The sequence below is a fragment of the Pinus tabuliformis genome, chromosome 1_2 (genome assembly GCF_031772625.1).
Source record: "Pinus tabuliformis cultivar Carrire ecotype Pingquan chromosome 1_2, CPIR1, whole genome shotgun sequence".
In the NCBI taxonomy this organism is placed as follows: Eukaryota; Viridiplantae; Streptophyta; class Pinopsida; order Pinales; family Pinaceae; genus Pinus; species Pinus tabuliformis.
This window is the reverse complement of record NC_142298.1, coordinates 610,033,771-610,049,381: the sequence shown is the minus strand read 5'-3', so window position 1 is coordinate 610,049,381 and position 15,611 is coordinate 610,033,771. Positions and strand designations below refer to the sequence as shown.

At 38.0% G+C, this 15,611-nt stretch overlaps 1 pseudogene; it reads right to left on the bottom strand.

Moving 5' to 3' along the window:
* LOC149207109 (ABC transporter B family member 15-like) overlaps positions 1-12,345 on the bottom strand; it is a 50,315-nt pseudogene extending 37,970 nt beyond the window's left edge.
* Between the last annotated feature and the right edge of the window lie 3,266 nt (positions 12,346-15,611).

Below are 15,611 nucleotides of genomic sequence, written 5' to 3'. Positions count from 1 at the left end.
AGCATCGATCAGTATCATGGGTCTTTGACTGGGTGGTTTCCCTTGTGTTCGACATCAGCTTACATTATACACATTGGGATTCGTGCAATACCTTGGTTTCCATTTGACCCTATTGGTGGATACCTCGCCTCTGTGTCAGCTTTCATTATTGGTTGGTTCAGAGGGTTTCTGTCGTGCGCTAGCCACATCTTGTATACGCTGGAAACGTACTTCGGTTGGTTTACTACATCTTTTTCGTCTGATTCCTTCCACATTATTGGCCTACGGGTTACACTCGCGTTAGATTGATGGAGGATGCCTTAATGCCTTCCTTCTAGCGGATCTTTCCCTATCGACTCCGACTCATTGCTCTGGGGCAAAGATCTAGAGTCCATTTGGCAGTACCTTGGGGTTTGCAGTCATTAGTGGCAGATCCTTCGCTATCGACAGTGGGAAACCATCATTGTCTCCTGATCGATAGATTCTTACAGGTGTTCGACTCCAGCTCATCTATTCACACTTGCTAGATTGTACTAGGTACCTTGACGCTCATTATCATTATCGGTGAGTAGTCTCGTGTTTGTTAACAGTATACATCAATGACCGGTAATCAAATGATTTGTCACATGGTCGACTTCAGATCATTTATTCCCATGGTGTAGATATGTACCACAGCGGTCGGTGAAGACCTCAGGTTCTACCATCATTCATTGGTTCACTTGACAGTTGCTCTGTTGCTGCTAGTTGATACCACTCCACTTTATATGTTGCAGTCAGTCATGGCGACATTCTATATGCTGGCACCTGAGTTTGCAGTGTAGTACCATCCTATTCCATCATGTTCAGTTGGTACCTTTTGGGATCAGTCTTTGATATCAGTGATCCGTTGCATCTTTCAGCATCATTGACAGTCTTATATGTGATATTCAGACATGCACTTGTTCATTATGATCAGATGATCCATTACGTATCTTTCAGTCATTTATACTTGTATACTTAGTGGATCCGCTTGTACTTGATATGCGGACATGCTTTACTTTTTCTGAGCATGGGTATGCCCGCCTCAGACAGTGTTTCTTTCTGATCTTTTTTGGTGGCTTGGTAGGCTGAATTCGGTTTTTGACGGACTTCCTTTCCATGTAGTCGCATAATATATTTCGGCCATCATGTACCCCTTTTGACCTCATATATTAGGGGGCATCTGTTATAGCTCCAAATCTCACTCTTATGGTTTGTGATGCTGTACTCATGGCCTAGGGCAACCCCTCCTTCCAGACCTGGTCCTAAAATTTATTCTGGGTCTGTGTATATCCAACCCACGTGTATGTATTAAAACACTTAAAAAAATATAAAATTCCTTCTTTTTCGGGCGGAGATCGTGGGTTTTACCTGCTGATAACCTATTAATGCCCGTGGCCCAACTCTTCCCAACCAACTCCTAACTAAAAAACTACTTTGGAGATGGTATAAAAAGACCTCAAAGGGAAGGCCTAAGGAAAGAGAGAATAGAGAGAAACGTTATTATGCTGAGATTTTCCCCTTGACCAGGTCTGCAGTCCCTTGTGCCTTCTGCACTTCCCCCATTTTGTACAGGAAACCTTTGTTTCCTTGTGTGTTGATGTTCATCCACCATTTATGACATCATGGAGAGAGTCATGGAAGGAGTTTTGTGAGAGGCTTGACGCTGGAACGGATCCGGAAGGAAGCTTTGCTTGGAACCTGCTGAAGGTGACTCAGGTGAACATATTCCTTTTTATGTACTTTATTTGTCTATAATAAAAATAAACATATGTCTTGGTTCCCGAATTGAATCTTCTTTATGTTAATGATATTCATGTTTTGAATTCATGTATAGATGGTTGTTTGGATTTCATAACTAACTACCTTTCTTTGTAACATGAAGATGGTTTCTTTATAAGTTTTTGTCCATGTACTCTTGTGTTCTTTGAATTGTTTGTTTTGCAGGACAAAAGAGAAGAAGGGAACTCCAAGAATGGTTTGGACCCTAAAGGCCTTCTCAAATGGAGGACTAAAGGTACGTACCCTTATCATAGAATTTGCTTATAATAGCATAATGGCTGTATGAATGCATGTTTCTTTGAATAGACAACTTACAGTCTGCTAGGGTTTGACCCAAAAAGCCCTAGGGGAGTAATTCCCTCTACCAAAGGGAAAGCAAGGAAAGCAAAGATCAAGGAAGGAAAAGCAGGATCAAGAAGCTTCACTCACAATACTTGGAGCTAACCTTTTGCATGTGTCATCTCCTAGCTAGTTTGGACATGCATGGATTTGCATGTTGGTGTATGGTTCTCTTGCTGTCGGTGGCATGGTTTTGTCGGGTTATGACATTGGTTTTCAGCCTAGCCTTTCATTTTCTCAGATGCCATTGTATGTTGGGATGTTTAGCTTGGTTTTGAGCTTTGGTTTTCTGGATGGATTTAAAAATACGGGGCAGAGGTGGTTTGAAGGTTCATTCCCAAAGGCCTGGGAATCCCTTCACCAGCTTTGTTGGGGTACAAGGTAAATCCTGAGGAAGAAGTCTCGATTTAGGGCCTAGTAATTTGGGTTTGGATTTGGGTAAAGCCTGAGAGACAGGTCTCAGTTTAGGGCTTAGTGATGCGGGATTGGATTGCGGTAAATCCTGAGAGACAAGGAGATGGGAAATTCCTCAAGGATAGTGATGGATTCTGGATGGCATTCCAAGTTCAGTTTTGGTTGTGATTAGAGCACCGATTTTGGTGTGATCACGGTTTGATGAGGGTGGAGGTGGTTTAACCTATAGATTCCCTTGGTTGTTCTATGAGATCCCACATTCATGCTTGGAATATGGCACAGGGGTGACTCACTGACAGAGACATTTGGTTAAGCCATGTCTATGGTCGAGTGGTGCGTGGAAGTCTCAAACCTGGTCAGACTTGTATATGATTAATAAAAGCTAAGTTCTCTTACTTTTGAACTTGTTTATATGTGGATTTAACAGTTGTCATATCTCTGATATTTATATGGTTTTATGGTTGTTATAAGCATGGTTATATGACTTGTTCATGTCATGGTTATTTCATGTATTTACTTGTAATTGTTAAATGGATGGATGCAAGACCTAATTGATGTTACTACAGCTCAATGGAGAATGAGGTGACCCTTCTGGTTATGTTTCATAAGTTCTTTCAGTCATTCACGCTCTGCTTTGTATCCTAGACCTGTAGGTTGCATTGATGCTAAGTGTTTGACAGAATTCCAGTCCTAGTTGGGGATGCTCAAGCCTAGTCCTGAGATTGAATTTTGATTTGTTTTTATTTTCATCATGTCTTTGATGGATTCTAAAGGTTATAACAAGTTTCTGGAAGAGGCCGTGATTTTGGGCTAGAAAAGTGGCTCAAATCTCAGGGATGCTAGCACAGGTCTACTAAAAAGAGTTCAAGGAAGTTGGCACATAGACCTGTAAGAGCGACTTCAGCTTTTGGACATTGTCTTGCCTACAACATCAGAGCGACCAGGGGTTAAAAGGCTTGAATCATCAGTGGGACTCAGGGACAAGATGTCTAAGTGCTTGACAAGTCTCCTAAAGGTGTTTTTGCTGATGTGGATGGGTTTTGTTTAATATATTTCATCGGTTCCATTTCCTTAAGGTCACCAAGGAAGTTGAATCCCTTATAGTGACTTCTCTTGTCGTATTTTTAGCCTGGCTAGTCAGTTTCTTGGGTGCACCTCGGAGGAGGGGGTTTTACATATTGGTATCATAGCATGGTTGCACTCTCCTTAGGTGAAGGTGCTTGGTCATGTCGTCTATCAGGGGCACTAACTAACATAACCACGCAATTTTTAGAGACAATGCAATGATAGGAAGTGGGTGCTTGTCCCTCTTTTTTTCGCAATTTCTTTAGTCAACGGAGGCAGGCATGCTGACAACTTCTACACGATTTTTGGGAGGAGTGAAGCCCGGGCTCACTACCCAGTCAAAATATTTGGGTGACCAGCAGGAGGCATGATGGATTAGCTTGCAGGAAGAAAAAATCGAGATGGATTCTTGGGCAAATTCTGCAATGTTCTGGGTGACAGTCGGCCAAGTCGATTCCAGGATTGAGCAGTACAGACTGCCAAGGAGGCAGCCTCAAGATCTGTGCAATTATGGGTAGCAGTACTTGGTCTTTGAGGGTTGAGACTGTGCAGTGCAACTCAGTGGAGGTCAGTCTGATGGAGGTTGGTCTGGTCGATAGATCTTCAGAAAAATGGTTGTGTGTGTGAGCTAGTGAACTCATGTATACATGACCTTGTGAACACACACTCAACATGACTTGATGACAAGACATCTCGAACCAAGAAGACAACATATGCTCAGTGTGACTGACTGTGGGATTGTCTAATGATGAAAGTGATAAGTGCGACACTTCGGATAGACCTTCAGACAACCATGACGACACTTGCGCGATAGTGCTTACAACATCATGTGTGAGTGCAATAGATGTTTACATAGAGAACACAACTCAAACAAAAACCTTCAACCTCACCAGAACAAGGTCGTAAGAATGAAATAGAAATCAACATGTCGAAGACGACAGTTGGTCAAACAAGAGAAAACGAAGCAAGATATGTAGAGGAAACATATGAAATGACTTTTCTTGTTTGCGCACATGCATGTTACTGAGAACAGGATGATATGACAATGACAAGCATTCCTACAAACTCAACTAAGAGGTGTACTTCAACAGGTGTTCTTTACTTACCATAATTACCCTCGAGATGATCATGCATCTGAAAGAGTTTACATGCGGTCATGATCATTTTCCATTACTTGGTCTCTTGGTCCTTCTCCTTGACTCCTTGAGAGTGATCTCAGCATGTCACATTTTCTTGTAGTCATTGAGCGATGGATCAACACGGTTTCAACGAGAAGTAACTACTACCAAGATGAGGCCATGGGAGGCCCATTTGCGTAGTTTATGAATGCAAGACAAACAGGGTAGCTTGGACAACACTGCACATTTTTTAGGCATGGGACACTACTATAGGATGGGGGTCCTAGGAGGACACCTCTATGCAATTTCTGAGTGCAGTGCAGCTGAGAGGCAATATTGCATAGTTTCTGGGTACAAGACAAACTGAGAAACTGAGGGACAATAGTGCCCATTTCTATTGACAATATGTTTTGGCTGGGAAGGGCACTGGAGGAAAGCACTGTGCAATTTTGGATGCCAGGGGATGTTGGAGTCTTTGCACACTGTGGGGTTTCAGTAGGCAAGGGAGGAAGCTTGATGGTTGCAGAAGCAAAGTGCAAAGTTCTGGGAAGCTGGATGAGGCTAGGTTGCTTGGGAAATGGCTAAGTGTGAGATCAGTGACACATATGTAAACAGTGATAGGACTCGACTGTAATCACACATGGACACTAATGACACAACATAGACCATCTAAAATGCATAAGACATACTTTTCTTGATGCAACAACCTTCGTGACAAGAGTGCGTGAAGTGAGTGTGAAACATGTCTATGTGATGAGAACCACTCATAAGCACACAATTCCCATGAAGCAAAAAAACAATCCCTTTGCATGCCAAACAACAACCCCTATGCCGAAAGATGACACATGCTGCATAAAGATGAGAACATGAGAAGTTCTTAAGATCAAGGAGGGGAAGTTTGAGATCATTGGCTTACCAATAAACGACCAAGGACAATCAATCGCAGGATCCAAGTTAGGCTCTGAAATTTTCATGCGAGCCAAAATTTTGGAGGGTGGTTGTAGCTGCTACAATAGGTGCATAGTCTATAATACTTCATACTACCTCTACTTAACCTCAAAAAAATATCCTTTCTCCTACTAATTTTATATTCATTTTGTAGGTATGAATGGAAACATCGAGGCTATGCACATATACATGGCTTCTTATGGCTTATTGATGCCCCAAACATGGAAACAATGGATTGGGAAAACTCAAACCAAATCAATAGTGAAAAGAGTTTCTTTGATAATTGTGTTACCCCTTGGAATCCTAGAAAAGACCATGACACACACATGGCTATTCATGAATCCATTGAAGATGACCCTTGCTTGCTAGATACACAAGAGATATTTAAAGTCAACCCACTTTAGGATTATGATCAACTCTTCAATAAAGCTCAAAGACATATAAAATGCACTAACAAAACATGTCTATGCAAAAAATGGGTTACCTTTGAATGTAGGTATAAGTTCCCTTGAAAGGTGAAAATGGAATCAACACTCTGCATTGATGAAATAGGCCAAAAGATATATCATCTAGCAGGCAATGACAAGTTCCTAAACATCCATAATCCTAACATACTTCAAACACAAAGAGAAAATGTTGACTGCTAACTCGTTCTCTCCCTTAATGCAATTTTGAAATACATTGTCAAATATGATTCCAAAGGAGAGGGGAGATCTAATACATACCACCATATGTTAACAAGAATTGCAGCTACATGACGTCCAGATGATTCTGCCTCAAATTCCTATCTACACTTTCACTCAAAATAAATTGTAGATCGTGACATAACCGCGCAGTAAACTTGCCATATGCTCCAAAAGTTTCCCCTTATCACATGTAGTCGCACCTTCACCAAATTAAATTTTGGTTGCCAAATATTTGGTGGATTATCTCATGAGTTTTTTGACTACTTATCAGGATCTACCTTCATCGATGCATATTTGACTCGTCCTACTTTCATGGATGCTATATGTTCGCTTAACCTTACAAAATATTGGATATATAACAATGCATGAAAATATGAAAAATGGAAAAAAAGTCACATCCCCACAATTATCCATGTATGGCCACTTTTTAATACAATACCAAACAAATATTTCAATTCCTTTGTTGCTTTCAGTTGGAGTGAGCTACTCTTATATAAACCCTTATGCTCTTTCTCTAAAGACATAGGTCTTTCTGAAGAAGAAATTTTGGCTAACTAGGAGAGCATAAGAAATGAGTACCATGAATGGCATGTTAATCACATCCCTATTCTCACTCATGATGACCAACCATCTGAAGAAGAACCTACCAATATTGGCATACAGTCATACATGGAGATGAATGAATGGAAAGATTTATCAACATTGGTCCCTACATGGAATATCCAATTATTTTCTCTTGACATGCTAGGCCTTTGAGGAATCAATACTTCCCAACCATGGGATCAACTAAAAGTATCAAAAGGTACAATTGATTTTGCACCCTAACTTCATCAACTAAAATCGAAGGAATGGGGAAGTAATACAAGAACACAATCCACTATGTTCTTTCATAAATACATTGTCTACACATCAACAACATGCATTGGACATAGTCATACAACACTCATAAGAAGCAGAGCCAAAAGCGTCATTAAAGATGATCATCCAAGGAACTTCATGCACTAGAAAAGACTACTTGATAAGCCACATCAAAGAGGCATTATCTTCTCAAGAAATAACTAGCCATAGCCCAATACTTCTTCTTGTCCCTACCAATGTTGCAACATTTAACATACATGCAACCACTATACATTCAGGGCTTCGGATTCCTATCAAAGACATGAAGAATTTAAGTGGTCAATCCCTTATATTCTTCCAACAAGATATGAAATATATTCAATACATTCTAATCGATGAGATGCATTTCATAGGCTCCAAATTATTTGTGCAGATAGAGAGTCATTTTCGTGAGGCATTTCCAGAAACAAACCACTGATCATTTGGTCACCACTCAATAATTCTTGTCGGGGACCAGGGCTAGCTTCCACTAGTAATGGACAAACCCTTTTATGCAGGTAAAACTCTAGCAAAGAATTCATGGACAACCTTTACCACTGTAATCAATTTACAAAAAGTGTTTCAACAACGAGGAGTTATGGACGCCTAGTCTCTCTTCCGCTAGCTATTAACTAACATTCACAGTGCTAAACCAACAATATATGACTGGAACCTCCTTCATTCAAGGACTAACAGATTCTTATCCATCGAAGAATGTCATATATTTGACACTTCAATCCACCTCTTTGCAATAAATATTCTTGTTGATAACCATAACAAATCCCATGATCAAATCATTGCATATGCCAATTTCACAGAGTATTGCAGAATTCACAAATAGCTTAGAAGCACACCAACAAGATGATGACCAATTGGAAAAATGGATATTGATATGCGTAGGAAAATGAGCTATTTTATCTTGCAATTTATGTGTCCAAGCAAGATTAGTCAATGGTGCTCTTATAAAATTCATGAAATTGTATATGCACCAGGACATAGCCATCCAATTTTACCAGCATATGTTGTTGTGGAATTTGATAAATAAATTGGCTCTCCATGGGACAATACATAATCAAAGTATGTCCCACTTCCACCCATACAACGAAGTAACAAGAAAAAAACCCCCTTAAGATGGCTTTGGCATTGACTATACATAAATCTCAAGGAATGACCATGATCAAGGCTACAATTGACATTGATAACCCTAAACATCAAGGTTTGACCTTTAGAGAAATGGCACGCACTACTACTCTAGAAGGAATGTGAATAGCACAATCGTTCTCCTTTCAAGGATATTTCTTATGTCTCACTATGAAAGAAAGAAGAGGCATGATTACATGATTTGTCACTCTCACCACTGCCATGTGTGGACACAACATCCTAGATTCTTCTATGTTGTGATTGTAATTATATACATGAAATCATTGCTCTTGTCTATTATTCCATATGTAATAGTGTTTGGTGATGTGCTTAAAAAATGGAATTTTACTCTAATATATATTTTATAGAAAACAAAAATCCTAACTTATTACAAATTAACTATTAAACATACCTTGCCTTGAATATTTTGCACATTTTCTATCTTCCTTTTCTCCTTTCGGCATTCCCTACCCCCATTTGGGGGACATGCTAGTTATAGTTTACTATGATATATTATGATTGACTATAATTGAACACGGTTTTGCATGGGTAATATATCATGGAGATATTGACCATGGGTGAACATGGTTGCACCAATTTAACCATAATTCACCATAATTTTCTATGATAAATTAAAATTGGATAAAACATACTATGATAATATGGCTTTGCTCATGGTATACTCCAATTTTTTTATTTGTATGGAAGCTCAATGCAAATTGAGAGATGCAAAATGCATTTCTCTTAACATTTGGTTATATGGAAATTATATCCAACAACCGTGTCTCTATAAATCACAACAACAACAGTAAAATTTGGTTAAAATATCTAATCTGTAAAAAATATATCCCCATGAAGCTCATTGTTATTTGTCGGAGGAGACCAAGATCTTCAAGCCCTGATGTTTGTTGTTTTGTCCTCCAATTTGTAACCACAGTCACTGAATGTAGATTTTATATCCTCGTGAGTGAATCGCATAGATTGACTCAATTGGAACTCATGAGCTTGAATTTCCAATGATTATGTACAACATAGAAAATAGAAAATGCGTAGCCTAAAGAACCCACATATTAACTCGAAAAAGAATGGAAATTCTGGCAAGATTATGACAAAATCCGACAGAATTTTTTGAAAATTTGGGTTACAACTGTCAAATTTCAAGATTTTTGGTGTCCCAAGGGTTATTGATGGTGTTGAATCTATTTCCACCATAAAAAAATGGTTCAAACACTTTAGCATTCTAATTTTTTGAATTTTTTTTAATGAATTATGGCAAGAAATCTACCATCCGGGAAAATTTGTGGCATTAGTAGACAACGACGAATAGAAAGGGTGAATTGAAGTGACGAAGAATGAATAGCAGTGATGAAGGAAAAGAAAGGATGGAGGAATTAAAGAAACAAAGATGTATTTAAATTGCACATTAAACTTTTTAAGAGTAGAAATGTCGAACATTATGGTTTGATTTGAGATAAATCTAAACTCTCCATATTGCATATGAATATTGCATTATGGTTTGATTTGAGAATATTATGTGCATGTGAATCTTCACCATCCACTTAATTTGTTTTTCTAACAAAAAACTCAAAGATTGATTCAAATATAGAATGCCTTTCGGCAAATTATAGATATCCTGAGTTATATTTAATTTAATAGAAGAGCAAAGTGACATTCAACTGAATCAATTTGGATAGACGACAAAATTTCAACGTACAATTTAACACCCACAAAATGATACATGGAAAATCATAACAATTTCATGGTTATGTTATGTTAGAGTGGCAGTATCAAGAAGATTAACTTGTTACACCTAGAGGCTATGTGGAAGAGATGTTATAATGTCTTGTCGTTTGACTCTTCCAAATTACATTAAAAAAAAACAAAACAAAACAAAAAACAACAATATTGTGAAATATTATTTAGTCAAAATAAAATAAAAATAATAAAAATAAACCTTAAAATAAAAATAATTTCATGGTATTCACCCATAGTATTTATGTGGAATATAGCCTATCTAAAGGGGTAAATTAAATCAACATAAATCCATCTTAACTCCGTTACCAAGCGACATGAGGGGTCAAATCTCCTGAGATACAAACCTCTTTTAAAGTGAAAAGAGATTTGATTTCTCTCTACACTCCCAAGATGCAAACCTCTCTTAAAGTAAAAAGAGATTTGATCCCTTATGACACTTGTTAGATCTAGAGTTAAGATAAATCTATGTTGGTATATTAATTCGGCCCAAATCTTTTTCCATCTAGTATGACAACCATTTTACACGTTAGTTACCTAATGTTGACTTAGTCACCATTAAAAATAAAAAACAATAATTATAATTTTTAATTATATATAATAGAATTAAAAATTAATTTTAGATTTAATCACACTTGAGAAACGTGTTGTCTATATGTGAGACCTTTTGAAAAGTTTTCTCGTTTATTTTCCGATCAAGTAGGGATTCATTGAAATTGCAAGTTTGATGGGTGAACTTTGCACAATCAAAGTGCCCTAGGGTTTTTCAAGGTGTTGAATCCATATATATAGTCAAAAAATCAGTTTAAACAACACAAATTAAATTTTAACCACATACTTTTTAGTCAGCGAGAAATCCTAAGACTCCAAAAAAATCTCACATAAAAACAACTCTTTTAATAAACTTAGATTTAAAATGAATTTGACTAATGTAAAAATTGTTCAGGAAAAAATTAAGATTTTGAAGGCCACACAGCTAAATAGTATCGATTTAATCATTGTTATTGTTGTCCTCCCTATGCCAGAGGAACTTGTGCCTTCCTAATGATTAATCTATAATAAATTTATCTGTCAGCAATCGCGATTATATTAAAGTTCTATATTGGTGGAATAGAGTTCAAATGGGATGAGTGTCGTGCATTGCTAAATCATCTCGCATTCCTCGCCCATGTCCAAAGTGTTCCGTTTATTTTTTAATTTATTGTGTTCTAATATTTGCGATATATTCTATATATTTGTATAAGTTAGCACATTCGCATTTATTGTCATATTTTTGTTTTATCAGAGCGATGTCCGCACAAATATTTGGGTCCATAAAACAGACCGAATAATTGCTTCCGGGTAACGCATGAGATATAGTCTGTAAAGTAGATTCGGACATTATGGCTATCTACACAGTGGATACTTTTGTACAAAAAGCCCACGGGAAAAGACTAGATAAGAATATTTACACTGTGGAAGCTTTTAAACAGTAAAGCCCACGGGAACTCTGGTCACAATTAAGCCCTTGTGACTGGTACGTAATCAGAATACAGTCAGATCAGGGAATCTGTTTCTTTTATAAAGTAGATCATCACATGCCTTTGTATAAATCCTCCGGACTATCATGGGTTTACCCAGTATGATTTGATGCTGGACTTTGGTTAAGACATACCATTCTAAGTGCTCTCTCATGTATTCCTGGAGGGAATAATTTGTCATGTGAAAAGGATCCCACTCTTGAACTGTCATTTCTTTGACTGTGCTGTATATACGATGAAAACATTCCCCAATGTTGTACTCAAAACATCTGTGACAGTATTTTCTTTCATATCTTTCATGATATACTGGGTCCATGGCTGTTCTGCTAACTCCGTAATCTGTCCACCAATTCTGAAACCATTCACATTGTAGATTTTTCTGGGATGCTGCCATTGTACTGAATTTCAACTTTGTGTAATGGGTTTCTTCTCTGTCATCAACATTCATGAAGTCCCACCACAGCTTTTTATAATCTGAAAAATCATAAACTGTGTCAGGGAACATTACTTTGGGATCATTTCTGGGCCATCGAGCACATGGTTGGACTTGGGGTTGGTTGATCCACAAGTCTCTGGTTCGGTAGATGCAATAATAGCTTTCATAGATTCCTGTGTCACGGCCTCCATGGTGCCAGATACATCCAATGTCATGAAAATTCGTTTCCAGGGCCCGTCTTGCGGTTCCAGCATCTGCTTTTGCTTTGTCATACATCATATCATGGATCCATTTTCTGCCCTTTGGGTACACCTTTCTTTCAGGTACATAATGCTGGAGATCAGTGTGAGGATGTAAGTTGGCATCAAGGACTTTTGTGTTCCTTAATTGCCATGTGGGTCTCCAATTGTCTCTGTATGTATCCCAGTCTTGATTATCTGGAATGGTTCTCAAGACCTCTTGTTTTTGGTGCTGGTCCCACTCAGTAATAATCATCATGATATGTACTATATTTTGTTCAAGGTATTCCCTGCTGAGAAAGTCAGGGAGACAATTTTCCTTTCCTTTGATGTGCTCAATGGAAAAATCAAAATTTGCAAAGAGCGCCTACCATCTGGCAAACTTTGCTTCTTCTGGTTTCTTGATGTCCTTGGATAGGACTTTCTTCATTGCTGACGCATCTGTTCTGAGAAGAAAAGGCTTGTTTATTAGATATACTGCAAACTTGCTGATGCAATTCCATGCAGCTTTCACTTCTCTTTCAATAATAGAATAATTCTGTTTTGTTGGGTTCCATACTCCTGAGGCAAACTGTACCACTTGTCCTTCTTTGTCAACTTTTTGTTTTAGAATCCCTCCCCAGCCTATGTCACTGGCGTCGGATTCAACTATTTTGAATGCCTCATCATCTGCTATGTACAGTATAGGCAAGGACTTTACCTTTGCTTTGATTTCTTGCACTGCTCTGGTATGGGCATCTGACCATTGAGGGGGATTTTTGCCAAGCCGCTTATTCAGCACTTTCCTGTCACTGGCACAGTCTTGATAAAAACTGCTTACATAATTTAGGCAGCCAAGGAACCTTTGCAGTTGTGTCTTGTCTTTTAAGACATCTGGAAATTTGTCTGCAAATTCAATGGCATGTTGTTGCAGAGAGATCTGTCCATTAGAAATCTGGTGGCCTAAGAACTTTATAGAAGTCTGAAATACTTCTATTTTCTTTTTACTAAGCACAAGCCCATTTTTCTTGACCAACTTCATGAAAATATTTACATGCTTGAAGTGATCATCAATATTTTTGGAAAAAATTAAAACATCATCAATATATACAAGTAACCAATCAAAATATGGCTTAAAAATATCATCCATGACCTTTTGAAACTTTGAAGGAGCATTTTTAAGACCGAATGGCATGACATTCCATTCATAGTGCCCTGCAGGAATACTAAAAGCAGTTTTGAACTTATCTTCCTCATTAATGGCAACTTGCCAAAATCTTGCTTTTAAATCAAATTTTGAAAATATTTTTGCCCCTGCAATTCTTCTGATCAAGTCTCCTTTATGTGGAATGGGATAAGTATCATCAGCCAAAACTGAATTTAGAGGCTTGTAATTTATTACAAGTCTAGGGATACCTCTAATTTGTTCAGCTCTTTTGTTTACATAGAATCCATAGCAATTCCAGGGGCTAGTGGATTCTCTGATCAATCCTCTGTTGAGCAATTGCTGAATTTCTTTTTGGCATAGTTCTCTGTATTCTTGGCTCATAGGGATCGCTCTGCTTTTACAGGGCTTTCCTGTGTATCCTTCTTTATAGGGCAACTTAATGGTATGTTGCTTTCTGTGCCAAAAAGCATTTGGCTCTTCTGAACAACATTTTTCTTCCAGTTTTCCTTTCAGTTCTTGGATTCTTCTTTTGATTTGGGGTAGTTTCAGCTGTTCTTCTACTCTCAATGTGCTTTTTAGATCTTTAAGATCTGATAGCAAAGATTCTGCTTTGTCTAATTTCTGCATGGCTTGAACCATTGTAGAAACTCTTGGAGTTGAAACATAAGGAAGCTCAATTCTTTTTCTTCTTCCTTTAGATGTGGGTACAGAAATGAAATAACCAGCTCTACTTCCTTTCAATCTGGCTGAGCCATGAGGTTCCACTGCAGCCAAAAATACATTCCCTAATATACAATCAACAGGGATGTCTGCTATGGCAAACTTCATGTATACACAGTGGGTATCAAAACATAGTGAAGCTCTAGGAATTTCATATTTGAGTTTCTTATTTCCTAGGCCTACAACTTCTCTTTCAGCAGAGACCCAATATTTTGCTGGAACATTTCTGATGTTAAGAATATTAATATCTGCACCAGAATCTAATAATGCAGTCATGAAAAATATCTGGCCTTGGATACAGATTTTTACCTTGACATGATGTTGCTGATATGTGATGGTAAACAATCTCATATCTTGAAAGCCAAAGTTTGGGTCTGACCTTCCTTCAGCAACCTGAATTTCTTGTCTATGGGCTGTTGTGTTCCAGGATTCTTCTTCTTTCTCTTCTTGAATCTCCTTGCCTTTCTTAATTTCTGTAATTTGAGCTTTGATTGCAGAAATCTCTACTTTGAGTTGGTGAATTTCACCACTCACTTCTCCCAAAGTCAGGGATCTTACTTTCCCTGGTTTCTGGTGATGCATTTGGAAAGACTTAGTGTTCCTTTCATAGGATGCATCGACAAACAAAGGTTTCTTACCTGATTCTTTTGAGGCTTTTGATTTAAGCTGATCTGTGAATGCTTCTATCAGGCGGTTCTTCATGGCTCCTTCTTCCATTGTCCTAATATGTGATAAAATCTTCATTTCTGCTTCTTCTTCAGCAGATGCCATTAGGACTTTTTCTTTAGGAGGCTTTGTTCTTTCTTCTTCTTCTTCGCTGGAACTGTACAAAAATTCAGAATCATCTTCATAAAATATATGACATGCACATTCTTCTGAATTAGAGCAAGAACATTCAGATGATTCAGAATCAGTATACTGGCCCATATTAACTTGAAATTCTTCTTCTGAAGTGCTAAAAGAATCAAGAGACGATTCCTCTAATTGGTGCTGTCGGGCTGAGTCTTTGATAATAAGATTTGGGCACCTTTCTGTAGCATGGGTCCTTGATTTGCATCTCAGGCAAAAGCTTGGGCCTGAATACTCTTTCTTAACCTGTTTGGCCTTTTGAGCATAAACAACTGTCTTTTTTCCCTTATTAAGCTTTGATTCTTCCCCTTGGGGACATCTTGAAGCTGTATGCCCAGTCTGGCCACACAACCAGCAAGTAATTTTGTTCCATTTGTCTTGCTTGGATGTATGCAAATGGATGTCAGAAGGAGTATAATAATGGGTTTTTGGGATATATTTGTAGTGGCCCTTCTTTTTATGACTTTTATCCCTTGTGGAATACTTCCTTTTATTTTTTGGATAATCCCTTCGATTTTTGTAGAAAGTCTCTTTGAATTCTCTTTTGGCCCTCTTCCTAGACTTTCTCTTTTTGACCAATGGG